The sequence below is a fragment of the Leopardus geoffroyi genome, chromosome B3 (genome assembly GCF_018350155.1).
Source record: "Leopardus geoffroyi isolate Oge1 chromosome B3, O.geoffroyi_Oge1_pat1.0, whole genome shotgun sequence".
Classification (NCBI taxonomy): domain Eukaryota; kingdom Metazoa; phylum Chordata; class Mammalia; order Carnivora; family Felidae; genus Leopardus; species Leopardus geoffroyi.
The window spans coordinates 140,787,339-140,797,555 of record NC_059337.1 but is presented as its reverse complement, the minus strand read 5'-3'; the positions used below and the strand labels follow the sequence as shown (position 1 = coordinate 140,797,555).

The window sequence follows — 10,217 nt, the reverse complement described above, 5'->3', positions numbered from 1 at the left end:
TCTCTCTCTCTCTCTGTCCCTCCTCCACGCATGCTGTCTCCATCTCTCTCAAATAAACAAAAACCTCAAAAAATGAATTGATAAATATGTCTATTTAATAGTAAACAACATGCATGTAGACAGCACATAATGGCACACAGATAAACATATACATAAAGGGGACGTGGTGGCACATCGTAAGTCAACAGGTATGTGAGGAATAGACAACCACACACAGGTGAACAGCGGTCAGTGCCGTGAAGGGGATGAATAAGATGTGGTACCGGGATAGGGAGTGAATGCAGGTGACAGCAGTGGCGTGGTGAGGGGCTACTGCAGGTGGGCGGTCAGGGAAGGCGTTCCTGAAGGGTACCCCCTGAACTGAGACCAAGGGGCTAAGCAGCCATGCCCAGAGCTGCCGCTTGGGCCAGGGAGCTCGCATTCACCACCTCTGAGGCTGGACAAACTCTAGCGCTCTTAAGGACAGAGTCGCCATGGTTGGAGATCCAACCTCTGCTTACAGAGATGAGGGGCGGGGAGAGTAGGTTAGAAATACGGGCAAACACCAACTCCTGCAGCTCCTAAACTTACCAGGAGAGTGGGCTCTAACGAACTGGTGACGTGGTGAGCTTCCCATCAGCTGGGGGATGCAAAAGCAGAATGGCCACGGGTGAGGCACGTCCAAGAGGCAGTTTGATATTAGATACAGGAGACCAAGGAAGGAATGTAAGAAGGATGGCTTCGAGCCCGGTCCATTCTTGAGACCAACATGTTCACTTTCCTGGCCTGGGAGACATCTGAAGATTTGCCTCCTGGCAGATCGGATGGGTCACATTTTGTCAACATGGAGGAACAGCCACCAAGGAGGGCGGGGGGGTTCAGTGCAAATGACAACCAAACAGAGGCCAGGGACGTGGTATCAGCGTGAGCATTGGCGGGGCCAGTGCTGGGGCTCGTTTGAGACTGGACCCTAACAGCACCCACAATGCCTCCTCCTATGGACTCCTGGAATCATTAAAAAAGAAAGAAAGAAAGAAACGAGAAAGAGCTTGTGCTAGACCTGCCAGTATTTTAGGCTCATGAGATGTTAGAATATAAACGCAGTTTGAAACACAGCACCGTCCCTTTTGATATAGCAAAAAGCTCTCTCCGCTAGACTGGGACTTTGGTACGATGCTGGAAGCCAAAAGTGCTGCTTGGCTCCTCTCCCGATGGCAGATTACCATGATCAATTTAGTCTTGGTTCAAAAACTCTTTTAGTTCTGCTATGCTGAAGTCAAATGGACTTCTATCATTATTTATTTAATTTTTTTCGGCCCAAGATGCTCGGTAAAATGCAGAATGGGGTTGAGAGTGGAATCACATTTGGGAGAGGAGGCTTCATAGTTACTTGGTATTGAAGATTTCCCCAAGAAAAGAATCCATGACCAAGGACAAGAGTACAGCGGTGAGGACTCACCTCTCCCTCTAGCACTCTGCAATGAAATAGAAAAAAATATGGACCGTATCATCCTTCATCCACGTTCCAGACTCTCACGTGTATTTACTCCTGCGTCACTGATACGTGATGTGAACACATCTGCGTCTCTGCGGCCAATTTTCCATTCGGCACGTGTGCTTCCTTGAACAGGGCAGAACCTCCATGAGCCTCGATTTCCAATCTGTGAAATAGGAACGAGGTGCGTGCCACCCTCAGAGAGAGGATGTGGGGTTGGTCTGGGTGGTCCCAGAGGCCCCACCGACCCTAGGTGGCCAAACCCTCTCTCTTGGCTTTTACGATACTGCGTAGCTCACTCCACATTGGTGGAGATGTCTGATTGTGCTCTGGTTCTGGAAAGATAGTCTAATCTATGGATTGTGAAGTCTTGCTGGAATGGAGGTGTTGTCTTCATTGTCATGTCAGGACACTTGAGACTTCTGTGTTTAAGACACTTTCTATAATACAGTAAGGAGCAAAATTTTTATTTTTTTTTCCCAAACCAAGCTCGCTTGGCACCAATGGCCATGCTTTGTCCGGTCACCATAATGGCCCCCAAGAGACATGTGTGGAGCGTCTGATCTAGTGGCACTCAGTTACAGCAAGAAGCTATAGGCTGGCCTCCTGGAATCTGTCCGTGCCTGCCAGGCGTCCTGCCCCCACCCCTTGCTAGGCTGTCTGATGAGGACCCCACTCCATCTGGTGAGATCTGGGAACCTCTGGTCCTGTTACCAAATCACCCTCCCAGCCCCTATATCTAGAAGTCTCCCGGGAGGGAGGACCAGGGTAATAACCACGCTAATGACAAAGCGCTAACCGAAGACCCGGTAACCTCTTGGTTTCCTCCCTTCCCATGGCCGTGGTAATGAAGCCGGGCAGGCACTGGGGAAGTAACAGGATCCAGCTTGGGGTGAGCTAAGAGGTGGTTTGTGGTCAGGCGCCCAGCAGATGGGTTCAAATTACCTGGCTTTAGTTTCCAATAATTGGTGGGCTGGGTTACCCTCCAGCTCAGGGGACCTGGGTCTATACAGCTCTGGTTATCAACCCAGAAAGAAAAGAGACCCTCCCCAACAGGAGACCCTGCAGGCAGAAGTGGGGGGCACAAGGGATGCCCCAGTGATTTGAGGAGACTGGCGGGCCAGAGTCCTCAGCCAGCCTGGAAGGCTTCTCATAATCTTCTCACAGATGTTACAAAGGCTTCTGCCAGAAGATGGGAAAGAGCGGCGATCAGGAGAGCCCAGATCTGGTCATACGAACCGCATTTTAGTTTTCAACTATCAGAATGTTTATGTGCACGCACATAGTTCCAAATGGCGGCTCAGGCAAGCAAGCAGGCACCTTGCTGTGGGTCTACTCACAGTCTTGCTAACGGCTAGATTTTAGTGGGGGCCTTGTGGACGCCAGGCTGTGTGTTTTACACGCAGGAGCTTATATAATGTGAAAGTGACCTCCATGGGGTACAGACTCCTACAGCCCGCAGCTCACGGTTGTGCATGTTGACGGCAAGAGGGGTGAACAGGTGTCAGCTGTTCCCACGGCTCCTCGTGGACAGCTGGACAATGCTCCCAACCCCGTACATGTGAAGCCATCTCCCTCACCCAACTCGCTGTCTCTGCCAAGGAAAGACTCTTCACCTCCTCTCTTGGCAATGCTAAGGTCTCCCCCCGGCATCTGCACCCACGGCACCTTCCCCCAGTCTCCCCAGCATGCAATAAACCATTCAGCTGTTCACCCACTCATTCGTTCGTGCAGAAGTGTGTCCCCAAGCCTGCTCTTCTCTTCTGCCTGGCAGATCCCGGTTGCTCGATGACCACTTTTTGGCTGAATCAATAAGCGAGAACATCATGATTAATGAGACAGGGCGCTTCGGTCGAAAGCCCGCGCGCAGCCCGGTGAGGAAAATGGAAATATACACAAATCTACAATACACCGGGACCGTCTATTGCGCAAAGACGATGGTAAGGGGAATTACCACAGTGAGGATAAATGAAGTCGTGTGTGCAGAAAAACGAAGTGTCTTACACCTCATTGGGCGTGCACGCATATACGTTCCGTGGCCAGGTCGGCGTGGCTTCCCCTGTAGACTGCTGTTTCCAGGGCTGGAAGGGAAATGGACATATGCACCTGTGTGCACGTGTGCCTATGTGCGTTTGCATTGTCAATCCTTGGCATCCCCGGGGCCCCTGGTTCACACCTGGTTGTATCCTTGGTGCCCAGCCTCCGATGGGTGCTTAAAGAAAGCAAACCAAGGGCTGAGATCAAGATAGGAGGCAGTTAAAATGTCACCCCAAAGCTTCCTAGGGGCTTTAGAAAGGCGGCACGAGTTATTTTGTATTCTGCGTTTGTTCTAAGAAGTGCTCTCTGACAGATCATCTGGGAACAAGACCAAGAGGAAATATAGCTGTCTTGCTCCTACCTGCTGCAAGCTCTAAGCCACAGCTCTCCCAGAAACTTCCCAGAGAGGAAGAGACACTGGCTGGCTGGGAAGGGCAATTGGCTGGGACCTGGGAAGCACAACTGTCCGCAGAATGGGGGTGATCTCAGCCTTAGTGGGGCCATCGGGGAGCAATCTGACATAATCCGTGAAGCTAGCTCTTAGTCAGTTGTCTGGCCCACAGGACAGACCCCTGACCTTGATGACCCTCAGTTTCCACATCTGCAAAATGGGACTGATAAGCCACCAATGAGAGAATGACCCCTGAGTCAACTTGAGAGACTGTTAAGTGCTACGGAGGTGCGGTCTGATTTACCACCTTACAATGTGTGCCTTTTTAACGCATGACCTTACCGCGAACGCGAACCTTGCCCTTCTGGCGCATTATGTAATTGTCACGGCCAACTGAACAATTCTCACATCAAGGCTGTCTACGTTACTGAGGTGGCCACTGGGAGAGCTCGGGCCCCCAGACAGTTAAACCACGCTGGGGCCACCTGGTACTTGAAGCACTTCAAGGGCCTTCATAAAACTGTTGGGTGACCACAAAACCAACCACGGGTTCCTGAGGAGCCCGGGCAAGCAGCGCCGCTAGCACCGCGGGAGAAAGGGGATGACACAGCGTTTTGGGGCTCCCGGCCTCGGGCAGGCTACAGGTCCCGGTTATCAGCTTCTCACAGAGTCCTGCGTGGAAAGTCCCACCTGGCCGAGGGCTCTGGCTCTCTGCCCCTCTCTGCCTGTGCCTGGGCTGTTCCCTCAGGGGCTGCACGCCTTGAACCCTTAATGTTTTAAGGAGTCTCAGTGTCTTTGGGTTTCAAGGGGATGGGCTTTTCAGCCGACAGCAGCCATCGCTGGTCTTTCTTGGGCAGCCTTAAGAGGGCAGAGGGGAAGCAGAGAGGAGCCAGGCACCGGGGAGGGCATCCCCCGGTGAGATGTCTTAGCAAGGTCTTGGTCACTGCAGGGCTTGGACATCTGGGGACAGAGCCCTGGAATATACTGACACCACCTGTTTCCTCCCTAAATCTTAGATCTCCTCCCTCAGACCCCCCTTCCCTACACACACCCGCCCTGAACATCCCTCAACCACCCTGTTCTTTTCTTCTTGGCACACCAGAGAGTTCAGATTGCTTAGTGAATCACAACATGGCCTTGGGAACCAAGGCCTGGGTTGGAATCCCAGCACTACCACGTGCTGGCCATGTGGTTTGGACAGCTCATCTGATGTCCCTGACTATCCATCCTGTTTCAGGTGATTTGGAGGCAGGGATGGGGGTGCTGAGACTCTGCATTAAAACCAACCAGACAACCCAGGGATTATGTTGGCACCATCCCAAGAACCACACTGAGAACCCCTGCCCTGGGTGGGGGGGGTCCCTGGGTGAAGATCAGAGGTTTAGACGCCCCCGGGAAACAAACAAAAAAAGGTATTATTACCTGTGTGCATTTCAAGATAAGTGTCCTAGACTTCCGGTGGGACCTCTGACCCCCAAATCAACTTAGAACCAGAATGTAGTAGTAGAAAGAGAGGGGGTCTGGTTGTGCCTCTGGGTACGGGGCTTGCAGTCCTAGAACAATGCACAGCCCTGCTGGATGGAGGGGGGCGGCTAGGGAAACTGTTGGGGAGAACAGAGGTCTCCCCTGGAGATCCAGGCACGCGGGTTGACAGCAAGGCATCTGCACGGGGCCGTGTCGGGAAAAAGCGGGAGACACCGAGAGGGTCTGGCGGAGGACTGGACGGTAGGAGCTCCCGCTGTCCAAGCCAGCGACGTCAGAGGCTCCGAGGGCAGTTCCAGGGAGTGACGGCTGCAGGGGGGAGTGGACAAGTCTAACTGATGAAGATCAAGAGGGCCTGGACTTTACAGAAGAAGTAGGACCTGAGGTGTTCCTGGAATAACAGAGGCACGTTTATTCTCAAGCGGAGCTGATGGAGGTCGATGCAGGAAGATTCCAGGAACTGCAGAACCCACATGGTTCCCAGCCTGCCTCCCGCCCCGTCCGTGGGCCTTGCCAAGTAAGCGCCCCTCTGTGTCGACACCCGCCCAGGACCCATTGCCGGTCTTTACTGGAAGACGCGTTTCACTTCAGGGTTTTTGTTTGGTGACATGCCACCCTAGGAGTCAAAGGCTAGCCCCCAGAGGCGTGTGGGAGTCCCATCCCTCGGGGTGGGAAGCTCAGAGACCCTCATCTTGCGGGACCGTGTAGGAGGCACAGCGAAGGGGGACGGCCAGCCGGCAAACACAAACTTGGCTGAAACGCCGACGCACAAGGCACACCCCACTGTCAAATTTCTGCCGGATGCCTCCAAGAAATGAAAGAGAGCCGGGCTGCTCTGTGGGGCTCAGTGGCCCTGCCCTTGCTGCCTAAGGAAGCGGGCAGTGAGGGAGGAGAGACAGGGGAGAAAATGGCAGAAAACACATAGGCCAGTCCAATCCCAGGCTGGTTTATTGAGCGCCTACCGTGGGCTGTGACTGCCCCCGGGGGGCATAAAGGAAGAGGGTCTCGGGACCAGAGCCCAGTTTATGGTGGTCCTGGCCTCGTGACCTTCCATTCGGGGTGAAAGACCCCAGAGCAATTAGGACTGTCCTGGGCCACTCCTCCGCCCCGAGGGACACATTCCTGAAAGTCATCCTCTGAGCCTCAGTCTCCCATGTTCAAGATGACGGTAACCAACTTCTCTCCACCCAGGCTCCATCTACAGGAAGCCGAGGAGATAAAAGGAGGCAGCAAGCACAGAGAACAGGTTTCGTAAACCGAAACTCCTCGTAGGAGGTGGGCTTTGTACTCAGGGCTTCCAGGGCCGACAATATGCACACGAGGAGTCCCCTTCTGTTTCCCTTGTAAGCATCTGGAACATTAAAATAAAATAAAATAAAATAAAATAAAATAAAATAAAATAAACGTTGACGGTTTCTTCTTGTCATCTGAACGCAGAGGCCACCAACCACTCCTTGAAAAAGAGTGAGCTTCGCAATATGAATTCGCAGCCCGTCTTTGACGCCTTGGGGGCCGCATGTGCTTTGGCATGGGGAATGTTTCGGATTCAGATCGGTAAGATGTTGCCGGCTCGGCATCATTTAACACGCCCAGTGGGGCTGGGGGCAGCACCCTGCAACCAGGCGCATTAGTATTTCTGCAGGAAGATGTCTGAATGTGAGCCCAAAGTGGGATAAATAAGGACTATAAATAGCCTCGTGTCAGCTCAGGTCAACGTTTGCTGCTAAATGAGTTCAGGAGAGGTCAGCTGTTGCAGCCAAACACGTCACAAAAGTTAGGCGTTTCAGGGTGTTGGGGCTAAGCAGTTGTGGATGTGTGATAACCAACAGCGTTGACGGGGTACCCCTCCAGCCCCCATGTTGAGTGTGCCAGGCACCGCCTCTCAAGGCAGGCCTTGTTACTACTCCCCCATGCCGTGACAGGGAACCCGAGGCGTAGAGAGGATCGTGAGGGCGACAGCTAGCATGGTGAGGTCTAGTCTCCTCTACTTCCAGAGCTTCCATTGTGAACCAAGGCATCAGACCCAAATCCTAGGACGGTCAAGCCGGAGCTGCAGAAATGGTCTGAGGACCAACGTGGTTCACAGGGATGCAGAAAACAGCTTGCTCTGGAACTCCCAAGTTTCACGAGGACCTCCTTCCGCCCAAGAAGAGAGGGTAAGGTTAAGAGAAGGAAAATCAGAAGGGGAGTAAAATGCAGATGCACCGTTTTCCCCCAGAGGGTCAAGAAATCAGGACTCCTAGGTCCAATTCACCTGGACTTCTTACCTCCAAGGACCACGTAGTCTCCTCCTTACCTTTCTTGCCCCTGTCCCAGTGTGAGAACCTCCCGGCTCCCCTGTCTCCAGATGATCTCCTTCTGACTTTCTTCACATCACTGTTAGATTTCTACTCCTAAAGGGTATCTCTGAATGTGGCATTTGTCTGCTGAAAATACCCTGGGGTCCCTGCTCTCCACCGAAGTTCAAATGCTTTGCACTGGCCTCCAAGGGTACCCGTGTGCTACATGCCTCCTCCGGTCAACCAAAGCGCGTGATGTCACCGGACAGGCCCCCGTCTTTCCGCGCCAGACTCTATTGCCACTTCTGTTTTGTTTTGTCTTGTTTTCAGTGGCGTTCTCTTGCAATTTAAGGAAAAGCCTGCCTGGATTTTTTTTTTTTTTAATGTTTATTTATTTTTGAGACAGAGAGAGACAGAGCGTGAACGGGGGAGGGGCAGTGAGAGAGGGAGACACAGAATCGGAAGCAGGCTCCAGGCTCTGAGCTGTCAGCACAGAGCCCGATGCGGGGCTCGAACTCACAGACCACGAGATCATGACCTGAGCCAAAGTCGGACACTCAACCGACTGAGCCACCCAGGCGCCCTTCTGTGCTGGATTTAATCATAGAAAGAGTCTTTCCTTTCCATCTTGTCTCTTGGGTCTTCTGGCATTTCTGCCAGCTTCACAATCCATGGGAAGTTTACAACAGGAAACCCCCGTAGCACAGAGGGCTCTCCTGGTTATTCCCGATAATTCCTACAAACATCTCATCTTCCGCTGGTTCCTTAACATCCTATGCTGCCTTTCGCTTTTAGTCCCGTTCTTTTTTTTTTAAATGTTTATTTATTTTTGCAAGAGAGAGAAAGAGGGAGACACCGAATCTGAAGCAGGATCCAGGCCCAGAGCTGTCAGCACAGTGCCCGATGCGGGGCTTGAACTCATGAACTGCGAGATCACGACCTGAGCCAACTGACACTTAACCAACTGAGCCATGCGGGCACCCCCTCTGATTAGGAAGACACCTTAACCATCAACATGTTCCCAGGAGCCAAATGACAGACATGGACCCTTAGCCTGTTCAGAAGTTCGGGAGCTTTGGCCAGCCTTGGGTAGCCACATCGGCATTGCTGGGATGGCCTTGGGAGCTGGGTCTGCCTATCCTACTGTCTTCAGCCTGACCCCACCTCCTCAGTCCCTGCTCATATAATACTAACACTGGATAGCTCTAAGGGATGTGAGCTTACACATACTGTAATTTCAGGTTTCTGTTGTTTGTTTGGCTGCCTTGTTCAAGAAACTTTTTTTTAAGTTTATTTATTTATTTTGAGAGAGAGAGAGTGAGAGCACACATAAGCAGAGGGGTTGGCAGAGAGAGAGGGAGAGAGAGAGACTGAGAGAGAGAGCAAGAGAGAGAGAGAATGCCAAATAGGCTCCATGATGTCAATGCAGAGCCCGACAGGGGCTCAGTCTCACCGACCTTGAGATCATGGCCTCAGCTGAAATCAAGAGTTGAAGTGTACCTTACTGAGCCACACAGGCACCCCATATATATATATTTTTGAGAGATATAGAGGGAGCGAGAGAGAGAGAGAGAGAGAAAGAGAGAGAGAGAGAGAATCCCAAGCAAACTCCATACTCAGAGTGTGGTCTGACTTGGGCCTCAATCCCAGGCTCCTGGAAGCATGACCTGAGCTGGAATCATCAGCCAGCTGAGCCATCCAGGCACCCCTCAAGGAGCTTTTCACATTGACTAGAGCTTTGATAATATATATGAACCAATTTTCCTTAAAAACTTCTTTTTTTTACGTTTTTTTAATTTTTTTTTTTTTTTTGAGAGACAGAGACAGAGCATGAGTGGGGGAGGGTCAGAGAGAGAGGGAGACACAAAATCCGAAACAGGCTCCAGGCTCTGAGCTGTCAGCACAGAGCCCGACGCGGGGCTCGAACCCACGAAGCGTGAGATCATGACCTGAGCCGAAGTCGGACGCCCGACTGATTGAGCCACTCAGGCGCCCCTGAAAAACTTACTCTTCTAAAATAAAATGTCTCTTCTGGATCTGTTTTTGATCCATGCTTTTATGCGCCACGTGTCAGATTCAGTCCAACAATAGCGACACAATTGTGCTGTTGTTGTGTCTGTATGAAAGTTCTACTTTGGGGCAGACCCCGTGGCTCCCATTGGCGTTACAGAGGTGACTGAGTCCTGGTTATCCCCGACCTCAAGAACCTCCTAGTCCAGAAGACGAAATTGACACGGGCTCATTATAACCAACTTAGACCTTCTCTTTTTCATCATCTCTTGGAGACATCGGGAGGGGCCTCCTGACCCACCTCCCAAGGCTTCGTTGAGCATATGGGCAACACCAGCATGCCTTTCCTTGTGGAGTTTGGGGCATCAGGAGTGGGAGTTCTTCTGCCTGTCACTAAAGCAGAGACAACATGAGTGGGTACAACTGACATGTTTCTTCCTTTTGGGAGTGTGGGTGCCTGCAACATTTTCTTTTCTTTCTCCCTTCCAGAAGTGCAGCCGGGAAAATGCCAATGAGGAGTGGGTGGTTCCAACCACAGCCATCC

The 10,217-nt window shown here is 52.0% G+C and overlaps 1 long non-coding RNA gene across 1 annotated transcript; it reads right to left on the bottom strand.

The window, feature by feature from the left end:
* Nucleotides 1-1,247: 1,247 nt before the first annotated feature.
* On the bottom strand, nt 1,248-3,666 carry LOC123582346. The gene is made up of 2 exons (XR_006704337.1): nt 3,429-3,666; nt 1,248-1,914 (listed from the first exon to the last, which is right to left on the bottom strand). It is a non-coding gene; the product is annotated as an uncharacterized LOC123582346 (long non-coding RNA).
* Between the last annotated feature and the right edge of the window lie 6,551 nt (nt 3,667-10,217).